Raw genomic sequence first — 16,383 nt, 5'->3', positions numbered from 1 at the left:
TGGATTTGCATCAAGTAGTGTGACATATGCTGTTTAGTAATTTTCTTAAGAATGTGGGTCAGGTTAAGTATTTGATTTCATTGTCATTATTCACATGCTGTAAATTTCATACGCAGTAAGGGCTTTGCTGGATTAGGGTTTAATTAGTTTGCCATCTGATGAGTCCTGTGGTTTTGGGAAAGTAACTTTGCTTATTACCTCCATATTTCTGACCTTGTGAAAAAGCCTTTATCTGCCTTGTCTGCTCTGAGGAGCACTGGAAGTTCAGCACTGGAAATTCTAGTCTGTAGAAATCTGATAGGTTGAAATCTTCAAATACAGGTGACTGTGGAACTCGCCGATGTTATTAACAGGATATTGTTCTCATAGACATTCTCTGCACACCCACCTGAGAATACCCCTTTTGCTTAGACAGGAGGCCGAGTGCATTGCATAAGAAAGCAACCTAGGAAAATTGTGGGCCGTGCATCACAAGATGCTTGGCATTCCCTGCAGTGTTTGTGTGTTGGGAGTGCCGGCCTCATTACCCGGCTGCCATCCGTGGGCAGCATTCCAGTCCCAGCGCTCAGGGCTGCCCTTGGGCCTGCAGGAAAAATGTGCTGACTAAACACTGCCTGTGCTCCATCCCGCTCAGCATCGCTGCTGCCGCGCAGGTTGGGGGCTGGCGCCTTCCCAGGAGCTCAGCCGCTGTGCCACCACAGATTCTGTGTGCAGTCCTGGGAGTTTAAGTTGTCCAGAACCACAGCTCTCTGTCTGGAAGGAAAGGGGGTAAAAGCACTGCTTATCAGAGGGTTTGAAGAGAGAAGTACCATGGCTGGACCATGCTAGAAGGACCATGTGAGCACACTGAATGTACTGTTTTCTCAGAGATTTCAGGAAGTAACATTTTTCATGCTGTGCTTACATGCTGCACTTTTTAGGATTTTTCCTTTAATATACAGTTAATGTGGGGTGGACATGAGAACTGCACTCTCTAGAGGAAAACAACTGCTTTTTTCTTGAATTGAGTGAACCATACACACATTGTCAACTTTATTGCAATGTGAATTGTACAGTGGCCCTTTTTGCCACTGCATAAAAAAACAATAGTTTTGAAAACAACAATGAAATATGGAATGCCTGAACTGGATCACAGAAAACTGTTAAATCCTTGGTTAAGTCTCTGGCCTAAGAACTGAAAGGATTTCTCTTCCCCACTGCGCTCCATCTCTCTTGCCCACACAGATCAGGTTCTAGCTACCCCAATAAAGCCCTAACCTTGCTAATCACCCCTGGAAGCCTGTAGACCATAGCAATGGTCTTGGACTCAGTAACATAAGCTCAGCAAGGAAAAAATACCTTTTTTTATTTCTGAAGAAAGAAAAGCACTGATGCACTTCACATGCTGCCTGTATGCAAAGCCTCTATTACCTTTTTAGCTAGCTTGCCCCAATTTCATTCAGCTATCACAACACTGAATTTAGATGATGAGACAGAATTCCTCTATTTGATGTGTTTAACACATAATAGAAACCTGTTTTAAGAAAATGCAGTGCTGGGATTTGAAGAGCTGAAATGTTAGGTATTTCAGATAAAAGAGGCCTTTATTATCAGTGATTTTCCCCTCAAAGGCTTCCTCCTACACAGCCATAGGAGTATTCCTCTCCCCGGCACAGCACAGGAATACACAGTAGCTCTGGCATGCTCCTCTGCTGGGAAGTTGAGAAACTTAAGTCCTATTTTTAGACATGCTGCTGGATATTCTTGTTAGGATATACAGAGAAAGTGAGCATGGTGAGATGGTGTTCCCAGAACAAATCCTCACCATGTCCCCAGTTCAGATATCTCCATTTCCTGCAACTGGGCCAAACCAGTTCACACCAGTGTAAGACTGACCTGCACCTTTAAAAAAATTTTAGTGTAGGTCCACTTCTTCCATGGGGTTTTTCCAGCTCAGCTGTCTGTGTCAAATGGCACAGTCCGATGCAAGGGATGGACCAGCAAATCCACAGGTTTGGCAGTGGTGGATCCCAGTGAGTCAGGGATAGATATAGGAAACTGAACTGTGTGCTGACAATGAAAGGAGATGTGAAAATTAAACACTACTCTTGTTCTTAAAAATAATTTTCATGTGTGGGGAAAACAGTTGTGCAATCTTAAGAGAATTTATGCCCCACAAGTGGAGGGCAGAAGAAACTGCTGTGTAGCTTCACTCCGTGTTTTCTGTGGACAGGTGTTGTGGTTTAACCCCAGCTGGCAACTGAGCCCCACCAGCCGCCTGCTCACTTTGCCTTCAACAGAAAGGAACTTTGATGGGACTGAGAGGAGGAGTACTGCAGAGATATGTTCATCTTAGCTCACCTTCTGGAGTCACGTGAGTAAGCAAGAATTGCAGCTGTTACAGCAACCAGAAACTTTCTAGCTTTAAGAACATAAGAATTTTAGTTGTCTATAAAACAAATAAAAACCTCAGCATTTATTTTTAGAGTAATCTCATGGGGTTTGCAATCTTTCTTTAGCATTAGCTGTGTTGCAATAGTGCTGCCTTTTTGTCTGCTATTTATCACCAGTGACTTCTGTTTAGACTATAAACTGTTTGGGGCAGGAAGTGTCTTATACTCTCTGCTTGCACGGCAACGCCTGAATCTCAGTGAGAAGCCTCTAAGCTCTGCTGTAATGTAAATACTCAATAATGACAGTCCCGGAGGCCTTAGCCCCCACCCCACTTGGAGCCCTGCCAGCCCGTGGGGTTTGTTCTAGCAGCAGACGTGCCAACAGTGAAAAGTGACAAATTCTGTTGGCGAAAGATATTCATAGGTCTAACAAGGATAAGAAACACCCGCCTTTAGAAACAGAGGCTTATGTCTCTCCAAGGATAAACACACCCTAGATTGACTCATGCTGGCAAAATCCCCTTGTGCAATTTGTATATTGGCATTAGATATGTGTGTGAGGCAAAAAGACAAATATTTGGTTAACAAAGCAACACGGGGATAATAAAAAATAATTAGGCAGCTTTACCTCTCAGAACACTGCAGCAGGTGAGCTGCTGCTCTTCCCCTCAGACAGGCATATCCCTGCAAGCAGAGCTTCCTGATGTTTGTTTCATTTGCAGCAAAATAACCAGTTTATTTTGTTAAGTGCTATCAGAGTAAAAATAATTAATAAATAATTAAATTAATCAAGTCCAGTAGTGCACAGTCTGGTGAGGGAGGGGGTATATGCTGTGGTGGAAAAAGCAGGCTCATATTCCACAAGAGAGCTTTGTCAAGTGTATTGCATAAGGAGATTACAGGCCTGAGTCTGAAACAGGCTGAAGGTTTTAGTTGTGTTTGTCATTAGCACGCTGTGAACTGCAGCACAACAGCCCCTCTTTCATCTGGGTGAGAAAAGGCTCCAGGTCCATCATTATGTTTCTGGAGCTGGGACTCCACATGGCTATTAGCTTCATTCCCCCGAGCCCTTTCTTGGTGTTTAAATAAAGGAAAGGAGCTGGGCGGGTTAATCATCTGCTCCCATTATTCCCGTGCTCAGATCCGTTTGATGTGACAGCCCTTTGGAAAGGCCCCGGGTCCAGGCTCTGCTGTGCATGCCCTGTGTGAGGCTTGTCCTGTGCTCGGGCTTTTGCCAATGGAGTTACGTTGATTAGCAAAATGAGAACAAACCCCTCCCACCCGTGTGCCCTATGTTGTCTGTCAGCAACTCTGAATCAATGCCAGTTTTTCTGGCAAAAGGAAAAAAAACACCAAACCAAATTTCTCCTAATACAGCCACTTCTGTGTGGAGATTTACCACCAGCTCTTGTCCTGTTCTGTGGGAGGCCTCCTTTCCAGTTCTGCAACCCTTCCTCCACGTCTGTGTGTGCAGTGCCTCACAAGTGGGGTGACCACAGTCATTTCTCAAGCAGTACATTATGTCTCTCGTTACATACGTAGCAAGAAGGCTGTCCTGGGATCAACAGGGCCTTCTGGATAGTCCACATCCCTTTCCACGGGAGGAGCAGCACCACCAAGACCACTAGATCCAATATCTGCATTCTTCCCAAGATCCATCTGCATGTTTGATGTAGCTGTGTCCCTTTGCTGCGTATCGTGGGACCTGGGAGGAGCTGTTGCCCTCTTCCACTTGTGAAACATCTATGAAATCTGTCTCTGAAGCATTCTGGTGCATCTCTTGTCACTCTCAATCAGGTAGTGGTCCTTGGGGAGAGCCTGCATGGACTGACAGCTCTGTTTTAGAAGAGCTGCAAGAACTCTGCTGAGGGCAAAATGTAAGGCGCTGACTTTCACAGGTTTCTAAACATTGAGGCACTGTGAAAGGCTGGGCCAAATGATGAGTGGAGGGACTGCCCTGATGCCTCTGATGGGCATTGCCTGTGATGTTCCAGCATTGGCAGTGGAATTCTGCATGCAACTGCCTGTGTGTTCTGCTGTTCCTCCTGGCCTTACAGCCTGCTCCTGCTCTGCTGAGTCAGGCTCTTGGAAACCAGGTCTGTGAAAAGCCTGCATATAGTCTAAAGAAAGCTTGCAACATTATGAAGAATATTTAGAAGCTTAAACCTGTGCCCTGCAAAGAAATGGCCCAGCAGGAAGTCCTTAGAGTGATGATAATAGAAAGGATATATTATTCAACTATCAATCATTCTAGCTCTTGATGAGTTGAGAATTAATCTACAGAAGGAAAAGCAAACACAGATCTTTTGTTCCTTCCAACTCAAAGTCCTTTGAAATCAGTGTCTTCCCGGTCAGTAAGTTTTGGATTAAGTCCTTGTTCCGCCTTCCTTTCCCCTATCCCTACAGTACCATGAAAATTCAGGCTGTTTCTCTTTACTTCCTTCCTCTTCATAAAATGTCTAATAATCAGCCATCTGGTGTCCAAGATGCCTTGAGTATTAGGGCATTTCCTTTATCCAGGGGAGGCTTGTGAGAAGAAAGATAAATGTGTCCATGACCCATCCCTGCTGCATGCTGGTTAGGGTCTGGCAGTTTTCCTTTGTTCACAATGATTACAGTAGTGCTAAGTTGTTTAGGAGAGAAACATATTTAAAGGGAGAATCTTGGTTTCTGATCTACTAGATTTCATGACATTACTTAATTATGCTTAATGAGAATTCTGTAGAACAGAATACTTGTAATATATGTTAAAAACAGAGTCGGATTTTGAAGGGAAGATGCAAAAGGAGATCTATAGAAAATACTGTGGGTCCTGAAGAACTGCAGTCTCATTTTAATTCTGCCTCACAGTGGCACCCTATTTTTCAGAACTAGCTAAAAAACTTAACCCTTTCCTTTCATTCTGTATTCCAGAGGCCACAGCTGCAAGGCAAGCTGTGTGCAGAGCTCTGTTCAAGACAATGTCAGTCGTGGGGAACAAGGGTTCTGTGTGCCACGCTGTGTAAAACTGGGTCAGGTCTCAAGGTAGCCAATGACTTGAGATTCAGGTTTAGGAGGAGAATATTGAAGGGCACAGACAAGCTGTGACAGAGCATCCACTGGACAACTGCAATTTTTTAAAACAAAGCCTGGAGGGAGAGGGCAAATCAGACTACAATGAAAACAAAAAGCAGCAGGAAGAATCTGCAGTCTTAGCTCTGAAGTCAAAGACAAAGTAAAGAACTACTTCTTTTATTCTGTGACAACTTGTAGGCCAAATTCGTGACATAAAGGAGGTTTGTGTCTTGACTTGTGAACTTCTGAGGGTTGCAGATTTTTGCTGCCTTGACTGTGGTGGCATGAAGAGATGCCAGCAGGGTCCTGTTTGTATTCACAGAATGATGCTCCCGTCCCATTAGGGTGTGGACAGTCACTAGACATTTGTACCAGGAGTCTTCACTTGATAGTCTGTTCATAAATAGCAAACGATTTTGGTCCAGCTGGAATTTGTCAGGTGAAAGAGACATAAAAAGAGATGTCCTTAAAATACCTTTAGACGGTTTCTGTACACCTTGGTTCTCAGCAAATAAATATTTCTAACTTTTTTTTTCTCTTGAAAGTCACCTTTAAGGGCATGTACTGTCCTAATCCCTGCTTGAACTCTGTGTGTGGATTGTGGCACTCATACAATATATGAGCTATGTAGTGCACCCATTAATTAACCAACTAATAGCATACATAGCATGAGTGTGAGGGGTAGTGTGGTAGCCCAGACTTTCTGTGCAAGGCTGTGCAAAGCTTCCTTTAAATGGAGACATTTTTCTCAGGTAGTGTAAAGAGCCAGGGCTTCATGCATATACTTAACTTCTCACACAGCAGATAGATGCTGCCCAAATTACTCACCAAGAACAAATGCACAAGCAGATAAACCTTTTTCTGATGGTGATAGAGAAAATAGTGAGCCACACATTCTGCAGTCTATTCAAACACTGTAAAAGTCTTTATAAAATCAAATGAGCATAATTTGTACATTAACTGTTGACTTCAGTTTCTCATTTTGAAAGCATACCATGGTAGAAATACTCTCCTTTTGGGTTCTGCAGTTATAGTGTATGATATTCCTAAACATGGAATCATGACTCCTTAGACAGAAAATGCTAGAAAGCACAGCCTGTCTCACTACCCTATTTCTGTCAGGAGCTGCCAGCGTGGTGGGGCTCAGCTGCCCCAGTTCTGTGCAAGTGCACACTCTGATCTTGCTGAGAGTGTCTGGGGGAAGAATGTTCTTGGCCAGTTCTTGTCAGCATTTGAATTCACTCTCTTGGTTTTCTGCTCACTCTTCTTCCTCAGTTTCCATCACAGTCATCGACTTTCTCAATAACACCATCTCTGGAAATAGTTTGCACCGGAAGCAAGATAAGAGAACATGAATGCTGGCAGGAGCTGAGCCAAAGTTTTGAAAATTCTGGCTCTCACCCCACAGCACCAAATAGGAAACCCTCTGCATTCATGGCAGACAAATGGACAGGAAAAGACAAAGTAAACCCTTACCACTTTCCCTCATACTTTAGTTTTCTCTGATCCAGCAGCTTGTATGTTTTACCCCTGCTCTCTGTGAAAAATGGGAGAATTCTGCAGCTGAGGAATAGGCAGCTTGCCCTTGCTGCTGCTTGCACAGGGTGCAGGTCCCGTTGGTTCTGAGGGGGAGTATTACCTGACAAGACCAGAGTGCTTGATCGTAATAATGACATAGGGCTCAGTTATATTCAGAATGTTGCATGAGCACAGAGTTAATCTGAAATCCATATCCATACTTCAGTGCATGATTTGAGAAACCATTTCAGGGCAGGGAATGATGACCATGTGGTTGAGACATTGAGACTGGACCAGTCTGGTTCAGTTCCTGGCTCTTTTAGAAATTATAGCCATGGGCAAATCATCTCATCTGTCTGCCTCCCCCATGAACCAGGGATGAGAATGTTTCCTCTGTCTGACATGTCTTTTTAAACTGTAGAGAGCGCTTAGGACTTAAACTTAGAAGATGAAAGGGGTAGATGTGATCCACATCTGTGCTTCCCAGAACCCTTTTCAAAAGGTCAGATTATGCCCATTACAATGGGCATAATAAAACATGAATCCATTGGTTTAGTGGAGTTACTCCACATATTCGTTGAGCTTAGTGAAGTCAGAACTTAGAATACTGGATTTCCATGCTTCACGTGGTTCTCCTTTAACGAGACTGTGGTCAGAGCTATTTGATAGAATGCCTCCAGCTCCCATCCATCCATGAACTCCCTTTGCAAACTCCTCCAAATTCAAGAGCCTTGTTCAATTGTATTGCCATCTTTTACCAAAACATGAAACAAAACATCTTTCCTCAAATAATAAACACTGTGATTTACCCCAAACAATTCACAGTTAAATTAGGAAATCAGAAAAATCAAACCCACAAGCAGCCAAGTATTTTCAAGAAGGATAATCAGGATGTTAGAGTTGCTAATAATTTTATGTAGATGTTCAAGCTATGAAAGAATCCATGTGGTCCTTTTCCATTCTGCATTTCTGTTAAAAATTATATGTCAGTAGAATTTCAGCAGTTGTTGGCTGTCCTAGGTATCTTCAAAATAATGTGCTGTTCACCTGTGTGGCAAGGCTGGGAATTTTAGCTCAGCGATGCTCCCTGTACTCCCTCCACATCCTGACCCCTCTGGTATCCTTCAAATACCAGAAATGGTGGGAAAATTCCACCATTACCAGTTGTTACAGTAATTGTTACAGGAATTTGCCCAGCTCCGCTCCTCAGCCTTGGCCCGTCTGGCAAACAGCAGCCGCAGGGCTGCAGGTGCCTTTCTGCTCACATTCCCCCTCTGCCACAGGGAGTATCCAGTGGAGTTTACCTACAGCCCTCTGCCCAGCAGACACAGCCATCTGCAAAGATTTCCCATCCCAAACGTGCAGTTCAGTGCCCCGAGGATCCCAGCTCAGCAGGACCTGGTGCAGTCGGCTTTGCTAACGCTCTGGTGCACTCACAGGATTGCATCATTCAGTGCTGTGAACTCCCTCTCCTCAGACAATGTGTTTTAGATACTGGCTGCACAGAAGGTCAGCTTGTGCTAGGAAAGCAAACCGGCTGCTTTGCTTAGTGCAGCAGTGAGGGAAGGCTGGGAACAGCCTCTGACAGGAGACATTTTGCCGTGTTAAGTGTTGTCACTGTGATGCGGTCAAAGCATTTCAACCCAGCTTTTAGCAGGCCAGGCTTAATGCACTTCTTTTTCCACACAATGGTGTGTAGAAGGACTAATCCAGATTGGCTTCTGATTGCATTAGTCATCCCACAGACAGCTCCCAGTCTAAACCAGTGACTGTCTCAGTGCAGGAGGGTAGGGGTGGGCTGTGCTCCCAACACAGAGCTGGGGCACACTGTGTTCTGCTCCACATGCTGTGCTGCCTGCCTGTAGGAAGATGCTGGGTACATCAAGGCAGCTTGTGTGACTCCCTAATAGAGTATTTATTTATTTCAAACAAATGTCATAGAAGGGTAAAGATATTAGTGGTAATTAAATCCCTACCTGATTGGGAAAAAAATCTTATGATGGAAGTGCCAAGCTGTAGCATGAACTCATTGCTGATTAGACACCAAAGAAAGGTTCTCAGCAATGTCTTTGCCATTAGAAATGCTTTGTTTGGAGCTTGCTTGTTTCCTCAATCAGGTTATCCAGGCTCTTGCAGTCAGCACAATCTGACATTCCCAAACAGAGTATCTTTGCTCCCAGGGAACCAACTGGGAATTTCAGAGGGGAAGGAAATGTAAAGTTATGCATTAGCAGCCGAGCTGAGAAAAGAACACAGGGGGTTGCACCTTGGGCAAGTGAAAAATCCTCGCATGGACTGCAATGTGCTGGGTGTGCTAGAGGCTTTTTTGCCTTACGGAATATTCCCGAGGGTCTAAGGTTCTAGGTGTACATAGGCTTTTTCCCTAAATGGATGGAGTTAGAATGACACAGCCTTGTATCACTGGGGGCACAATAAAAGCAACCAAAAAGTGCTTAATTGAGGCATAATTTATTTTTCTCCTCTGCAACAGCTATTGCTATTCTGTTAGACAGATAAAGCAGCACGTTAGAAAGGCACATAAACTGTGCTGCCAGGGAAACCTGACTTTGGTTCTTGTTTCCTTGCTTCCTTTAATCCCACATACGGCATCCCTGCTGAGAGCAGACTGGTAGGAGCTTGTGAATAATGGAGAGGGATAACACTGAGCAAAGTCATCCCAATGCACATCTGCTGCACACAGTTTTTATTATTTAACCCTTTCTTTTTAATAGGTGCTTCTGAGGTATATGGATTGAGGTAGTTACATGCAGAGAAATCAGAAAAATACCACAAGAAGAAATAGTAAGACTACCAGGAGATGCAGAAATAATAAACACTTTCTACATTTGGAATTTTTTCCCCCGGGGTACCTATTTTCTAGGATGAAGTGATCATTATAGAAGAATTAAGACAGTCCCACCAAGATGCAAGGCAGGGTTAGTAAGTGGTGCAGTAATCTGGGACAAGAGTGGGCCCCTCAGAGACTTGTGCAGCTCAGGTGCCTCTTCCTGCATGTTTTAAAGAAGCAAAATCTGCAGTGTAGAAAGGTGAAGACAAGAGAGGGCTCTGAGGAGAATGAGGCTCTGCTGCCAAAAAGAGAAAGTGTCTGCCTGAAGCTGTGGGCTACTGGCAGAGCTGAAAAGTGAACTGCAGCTGTTCCATCTGGGAAATGCTCTGTAAGTGTAGAATGATATAAGAAATTGTTGACCCTGAAAATCAGGAAACGGGCTGGGCTGGCTCATCCCTCACATGACTGGGCACTCCCTTCTGATTATTACCTGGGGCTGTGATAGCAAAGAAGAGGAATGCAGTCAGGGTGTCACAGGGGAAGTCTCTGACCTGGGCTCTCCAGTGGGTGCTGGATGGTCAGGAGCTCCCTGCTGTTCTTGAGAGCTGCAAAAACTGAGATGAAAGGAAGAGTAGCAACTCCAACAGAAGCTTACCTGCACATGGAAACAGTGTTTGTAGGTCAGCTCTTCATACCAGTTTTGTGATTGAAATTATTTGGCAAAGAGGAAAAAAACAAATTATTAGACACATTAAGTCCTCCTGACCTGGGCTTTGGAAGCTATGATTCAGTTGATAAGTTCTAATGGCCTTTGGCACTCATGAGTGCAGTGAATGCCACAAGGGTGAATCCTGGGAATCAGAACTGGCTGGATCAATCCTGGCTGGCTGGCTGAAACTTCCTCTCCAGCTTCATTCTTATAACTGAAATTGAATCCCTTTTATCTTTGCCAAATCCCAGACTATCTATTTACTTCAGCACACAGAAGGCGAAGGGCTCTCTTCCCATGGATCTTGCTGTAAGCTCATAGCAGCAGTGTTTTCCAGGGCTCTTAGACTAAGTTTGACTCGTTTTCCTCATGGAAGGATCCTGGTTCCCAGACATCTTTAGCAGAAAAGTTTTTGGCAGTTAAGAACCTGCCCAGCCTTCAGCCCTCCCTGCAGGAGTTCTGGGAAAGGCTGAGTTACTGCAGTGGGAGGGTTGTGTCAGTTCACACATGGAAGTGAGACTTGCAAATTGAGGCCGGGAGTCCCAAGGGCAGTACAGATTCCCCGACCACTTGTGGAAGCAGTTGTGATCACTGTACTTTCCCTCACACACAAAATAACCTCAGAGAACTTATACATAAAGATAGGAGAAACAAAAAGCCACTGGCAAAAGAGACAACAAAAGCCTTCAGGAGACACTCGTCTTATCTGCAGCTTGCACTCAAATAACCCCAAATGGCTGCTTATCTGTAGCAACAATGGAGTTCTTACCAATTTAAAAGTGGAAAAAATAAACCCCATCAACCCAGCCTTGGAGGGCTTATCGGGTTACTCAGATAACTGTTCTTCAGTGATGTCAGGAAGAGAGCAAATGATGAGGTCATGGAGAAAATGCAGTCCTTTTCTGTCACTGCGAATGAAGAATCTTGTCTGCTAAACTCAGGTGAAAATACTGTTATGTTTGGGGTGTGCAGGGCTGAGATCTTACCGCTGGGAACTCACAGTAAAAAAGCCAACAATTTTCACATAGAATGGGGATATTTAAAGGTGCTGGGATAAAGGTGTGTGAACACTTCTGTGCTGTAATAGGAGTTTCAGAATAGATGCCAGCTTGCTATGAAGGCTGCAAACAAGGAACACTGATGTTAGACCAGTGCTTATTTCCTGCTCCCGGTAGACTTCATCCAGTGTCTCATAAAGTCTTGCAAAAGCTCCCAGTTGACTTGTCTCTAAACCAATGCTGTTTGTGCCCAAATCAAGGCATGGTTTTTATGCCATTCTCCCCCTATTGCATGCAGAGTGTCCTCCGGTGAGCCAGAGAAGGACACACACTCACTGCATTCATCAGAAGCTAAAGGATATGGTCACACCACAAACTCAGCACTTCATGTCACTTTTAGTGACATCCTCTGTGCCTTGATGTGACGCCCAAGAGGGAGAAAACAGCTACCCAAGAACATTGTGCAATTCTGCTTTTTCTCCCAGTCCGGGAAATTACTTAAGTAAGAAACGGAGCTGGTTGGGCCAGTGTGTTTATCGCTGATGGTTTTGGCATGCAGCCACTACCCAGACGAAGCCAGTCCCCCGGGGCTGTAAATCCCTGCTCTCCTCCTGGCACAGTGGCACCAGCTTTGGTACCACAGCAGCGGCCGTGCCAGATGGTCCTGCGGCTGAAGCAGCGTTTCGTAACAGCACTGTTGGGTTCGGAGTATCCCGTAACAGCACTGGGGGTGTCCCCAAAGGCTGCCCAGCCCTCTCTGGATGCTGCAGCCGGGGCTGGGCTGTCCCTTGTCCCCTCGCAGCGCACCTGCCCGGCGCTCTGGTGCCCTCTGCAGCCGCCGGGCCGGGCCGGGCAGCGGGCTGGGGCTCCCCGGGAGCCGCACAGCATCGCGGGCAATGAAAATCGGTAATCCTGCCGGAGACAGCTGTTTTCGTTAGATTAACGTTCCTCAGATTAACTTCACACGCTGGTGCTGCGGGGTCCGAGCCGTCGCCTTCGAGACAGGGAGTCGTGCGGCGACGGATGTGATTCTGTAAAACACAACCCAGAGACAGATCCTTCTGCTCTTTAGCTGAGCCGTGGGCAGCACAGATAAGGGACCTGCTTGCTTTTGATGCACATAAATCAAGAGCAGTGCTGTAGAATAACAGCAGCATAACCACGCTGAGAGTCAGCCCCCTTCTGCTCCCTGTCCTCTTGCCCCTTGTGTCCAGGGGCTGTTTCGTGCACAAGGAATACTTACAATGAGGGCAGATGCAAGCTGCTCTCCTCACATGGAGTCCTGCTTGCACAAGCCTCTTGCATCTCTTGTGGACCTACCATTTATGAACCTAAATATTCTTCTCTTCATTGTGCTATGTATTTATTCATGTCTTTGCCCTGGGAGCCTCAGCCGTGGTCTGCCTCCCCATTGTTCAAATCGCTAAGGAATATAGTTAGGGACAGATCCAGAATGAGAAAAGTATTCTTGCCCCAAAATATTTACAATTCATCCTTGTGTGTGTGTCTTGTAAAATAGCAGAGGTGTGTATACTTTTATTAAAAAAAATATATAAAGATATATAAAACAGCAGTCTTAACAGACTCACTGCATAAATCTTTGTCAAACCTGCTTCCTCTCAGCACTGCTTGTGAGCATGTATGGTTTCTGATTGTGGGCATGATGAAATGAAATGAAATGAAATGAAATGAAATTAAATTAAATTAAATTAAATACATTCCAGGTGATTTAGATCAACCTGAAGCAAATAGCACCTATCCCTCCACCTATCCAGTGCACCCCTACCCAGAGCTGAAATGGGGAGGTGAATGTGAGGGGTGACCTCAGAGCATCTCAACCCCACAGTAACAACCCCTGATGTTTCAGGTGGCTGTTTTACAGAATTGGGTCTTGTCACTGGAGTCCTGTGCAGTAACATAGTCTCTGTTGGGGAACTTTGGTTTCAGGTCTTTCCCTTCCTTGTTTCCGGTTGTTGTTTTTATTTTAAACACAGCTATTCTAAAATCATTACTAATCTCCTGCGTAGCAATATCCTACTTTCCTAAAAGGTTTAGTTGCCAGTAGAAGTTGACTTTGATGTTCTTGGCGCAGCTTTGTCTTGAGTCCCTGATGTGTAGGTCAGAGCTTCTCTGTTCAGGAAAAGGAGCTCATGGGGGTGGCTGCTGCTTAACCCAGGTGTTGTGCGAGCTCATAGGAAGAGGATGTTGGACCTCTTGGGCCCAGCTCAGCTCTTTGAAGTAATTTCATTCAGTGGCCAGCTGTCAGTGCCTGCCAGGCACCAGGGATCTGATCTGTGGCACCCTGGGTACCCTGCAGTGAAACCCCCTCTGTGTCAGTGCTGGGGAATACTGATGGGAGGATTCTTCCTGAAGTGTGTTCTGAACACTTTGCCTCAACAGTGCCTCTGCTGAGCCTCAGTCTGAGCAAAATGTTCCTACTTCTGTCAGACCATTAAAATAGCTCCTCTTGTTAGTGATAATTTCATGGCAGAAAAAAATAAATCGAAAAAACCAAATAAGACACAAGGAAGGTGCTTTATGATGACAAAGCATCCTAACAGTGACCCTAAAACTGGGGGTGTTTATTATGTGTGCTGAAGCAATTTCAGAATGAAATTTACCTCCCCCTGGAAGTCACTGGCTCAGCTTGGCTCTGGATTTGGCCCTGCATACACAGTGAGGATTCCCTCACTATTTCTTTGAACAGTAACAAGATCTAACCTTTTTGCCACAATACCAAAAGCTGTCTCCTTTAACTAAACTCCAAACAGCAGTGAGGACAGTGTTGGTGCCAAGTGGACAGGGTTGGATTTCCCTGTGTGCTCAGCTGACCTTTCAGAACCTAAGGAAACCCCAGATTTTCTGTTGGGCTGAGCACCCAGGGCTGCATCTCCTTGTGAGCTCAGTCTGAGCAAGCCCTGCCTGGGCTGTGCCTGCTGGATCCTGGGGGATGTGGAGCACATTGCTTTGGCTGGACCATGGTCTGTGGTGAGTTCAACACCAAACAGTGCTGGGAAAGCTCATTGCTGGGACAGGAGTGCAGCAGCTAGCAAGGAGCCAGGAATTGTATTGCAAACTAAAACTTCAGGGCAGTTTTGCCATCCAAGAACACTGACCCTGCTTTAGCCATGAGGAGATTTTGTACCCTGTAATCCCACATTGATCTGGATTATTTTTTTATTTAAAGAAACTGACCTCCAGCAGACACAGCAAGTCTCTCTTGCCCAGCAAGCAAGTCCTGAGCACAAGTACAGAAGCAAAAGTTCTAAGGAATGAAAACAATGGTGGCGACCACTATTGTGCCTCAATAAAAAGGTCAAGGAGTACAGGAGAGCAGTGTCTTACACAGATCTTGACATTTTATTAGTAGATTAAGTAGTTTAACCATTGTTCATTCTTTTTCTAATTAATAAGGTAAGGGTTACCAAGTACTCAGCACGTTTGCTTAGAAACAAGGCATCATTAAAATTCTGCCCTCTCTTCCCAGCAGGCAGCCTTGTTTCTTTTGGGGTTAAAGAAAGTGCACACCTCCGTAATGCAGTATTAGCCAAGCAAAGCTGTGCTTGCACCTCTGGTGTGACACTCTGTGTGTGACTCTGGGTAAGGTCCCCAGCTCCTCTGTGTTTCAAATGTATTCCAGAACTTCCCCACCTCCCAAAGGTGTCATGGTGTCAAAGCAGGTGATGCTTAGATGTGTTATTAACGAGGTCATGAGATTCGTGACATTCGTAAATGAAAAGTGAGAATATCCAAGGCACAGGTGCTCAGGCTGTTTGCCCTGACTCTCAGTGCACACTGTGCAGGTCACCCAAGGTCCCCTCCCTGGCTCATCCATTTTCCTGTCCTGCACCAAAAAGGCTTCTTTGGCACCCTCAGGTGTTTGAGGTGACACTGTAAACTCAGGCAGTGTTCACTTAACTGTCTTCATCTCTGTAACAGAAACAAGTCTGGAAACACTGCCTGTTCAATTTCCGGTTTAGGCTTCCTCCTGAGAATAGCCTTTGGGTGGCGTGTGGGCTCACACCATTTCCTACCTGCTATTCCTGGAGCTGCTTTCCTGACCGTGAGCACTGCCCAGCTACAGCCCCTCCCAAATGCCCTCCCACAAGGAGACCTCTCAAAGATAAATGCTGTGATGTTGTGAGCCTGAGGCCACTTTGTCAGCATGGAAGAGGCCCCTAGTCCCAGGGTGAAACACAGCATTATCAGTACAGTGTGCCAAGAGACCCTGCATTCCTACCCTGCCAGCTCTACCACAGCCTCCTCACACTGCCACCGTTTCCTATTCCTCCTTTCCTACCAGACCTGTAACTTTCCATCCCTGGAAAGTGTTTGATACCAGAATCTAAGTGATGGTTTCCCTTAAAAAGGGAACAAACCAAACCCATTGTTCCTGTAGCAGCCACTAGATAGTTTCCTCAGTGGTCCAGGGAGGGGTGGTGTCAGAATGGGAGATACAGTCTTGAGTTCTGCACCTTGCCTGGTCCTGAGTAACTCAGCCCCTCACTCACCTGCCTGCTCTCAGCATCTTGCAGTCAGTGTTGCTGTGTTTTCACTTAAAAGCCCCATTTCCAGGAGTCACGTGGTTTCATGTAATCCTCAGATTTCACTTTAATAACAAAAAGCAAGTAAATTCTTCTTGACTCAAAAAAAAAAAAAAAAGAAGTGTGCAGGTATTTAACAGATCATATATAAGGTAGTGGGACAATACTGGGGACTGAGGCACCATGAGGTTAAGGCTCTGGGAAACAGGAAGGTGACTGCAGAGATGGAAGTGGTATCAAGTTATCTGTGTCTTAAATCCAGCTTTCTTACATCTGCTGTGCTGGAAAAGGAGCTGTTAGCTTTGGAGCAGTGAGAGATGGTATTTGTAAGGCTCGGGTTGGGGATGGGGGAGCAAAGCAAAACCTAGAGATGTTGAAGTTGCAACAAAACCTCAGTTCT

Source organism: Lichenostomus cassidix, chromosome 19 (assembly GCF_008360975.1).
Source record: "Lichenostomus cassidix isolate B80296 chromosome 19, HeHo_3.0, whole genome shotgun sequence".
NCBI lineage: Eukaryota > Metazoa > Chordata > Aves > Passeriformes > Meliphagidae > Lichenostomus > Lichenostomus cassidix.
Note: the sequence above shows the minus strand (reverse complement) of the source record.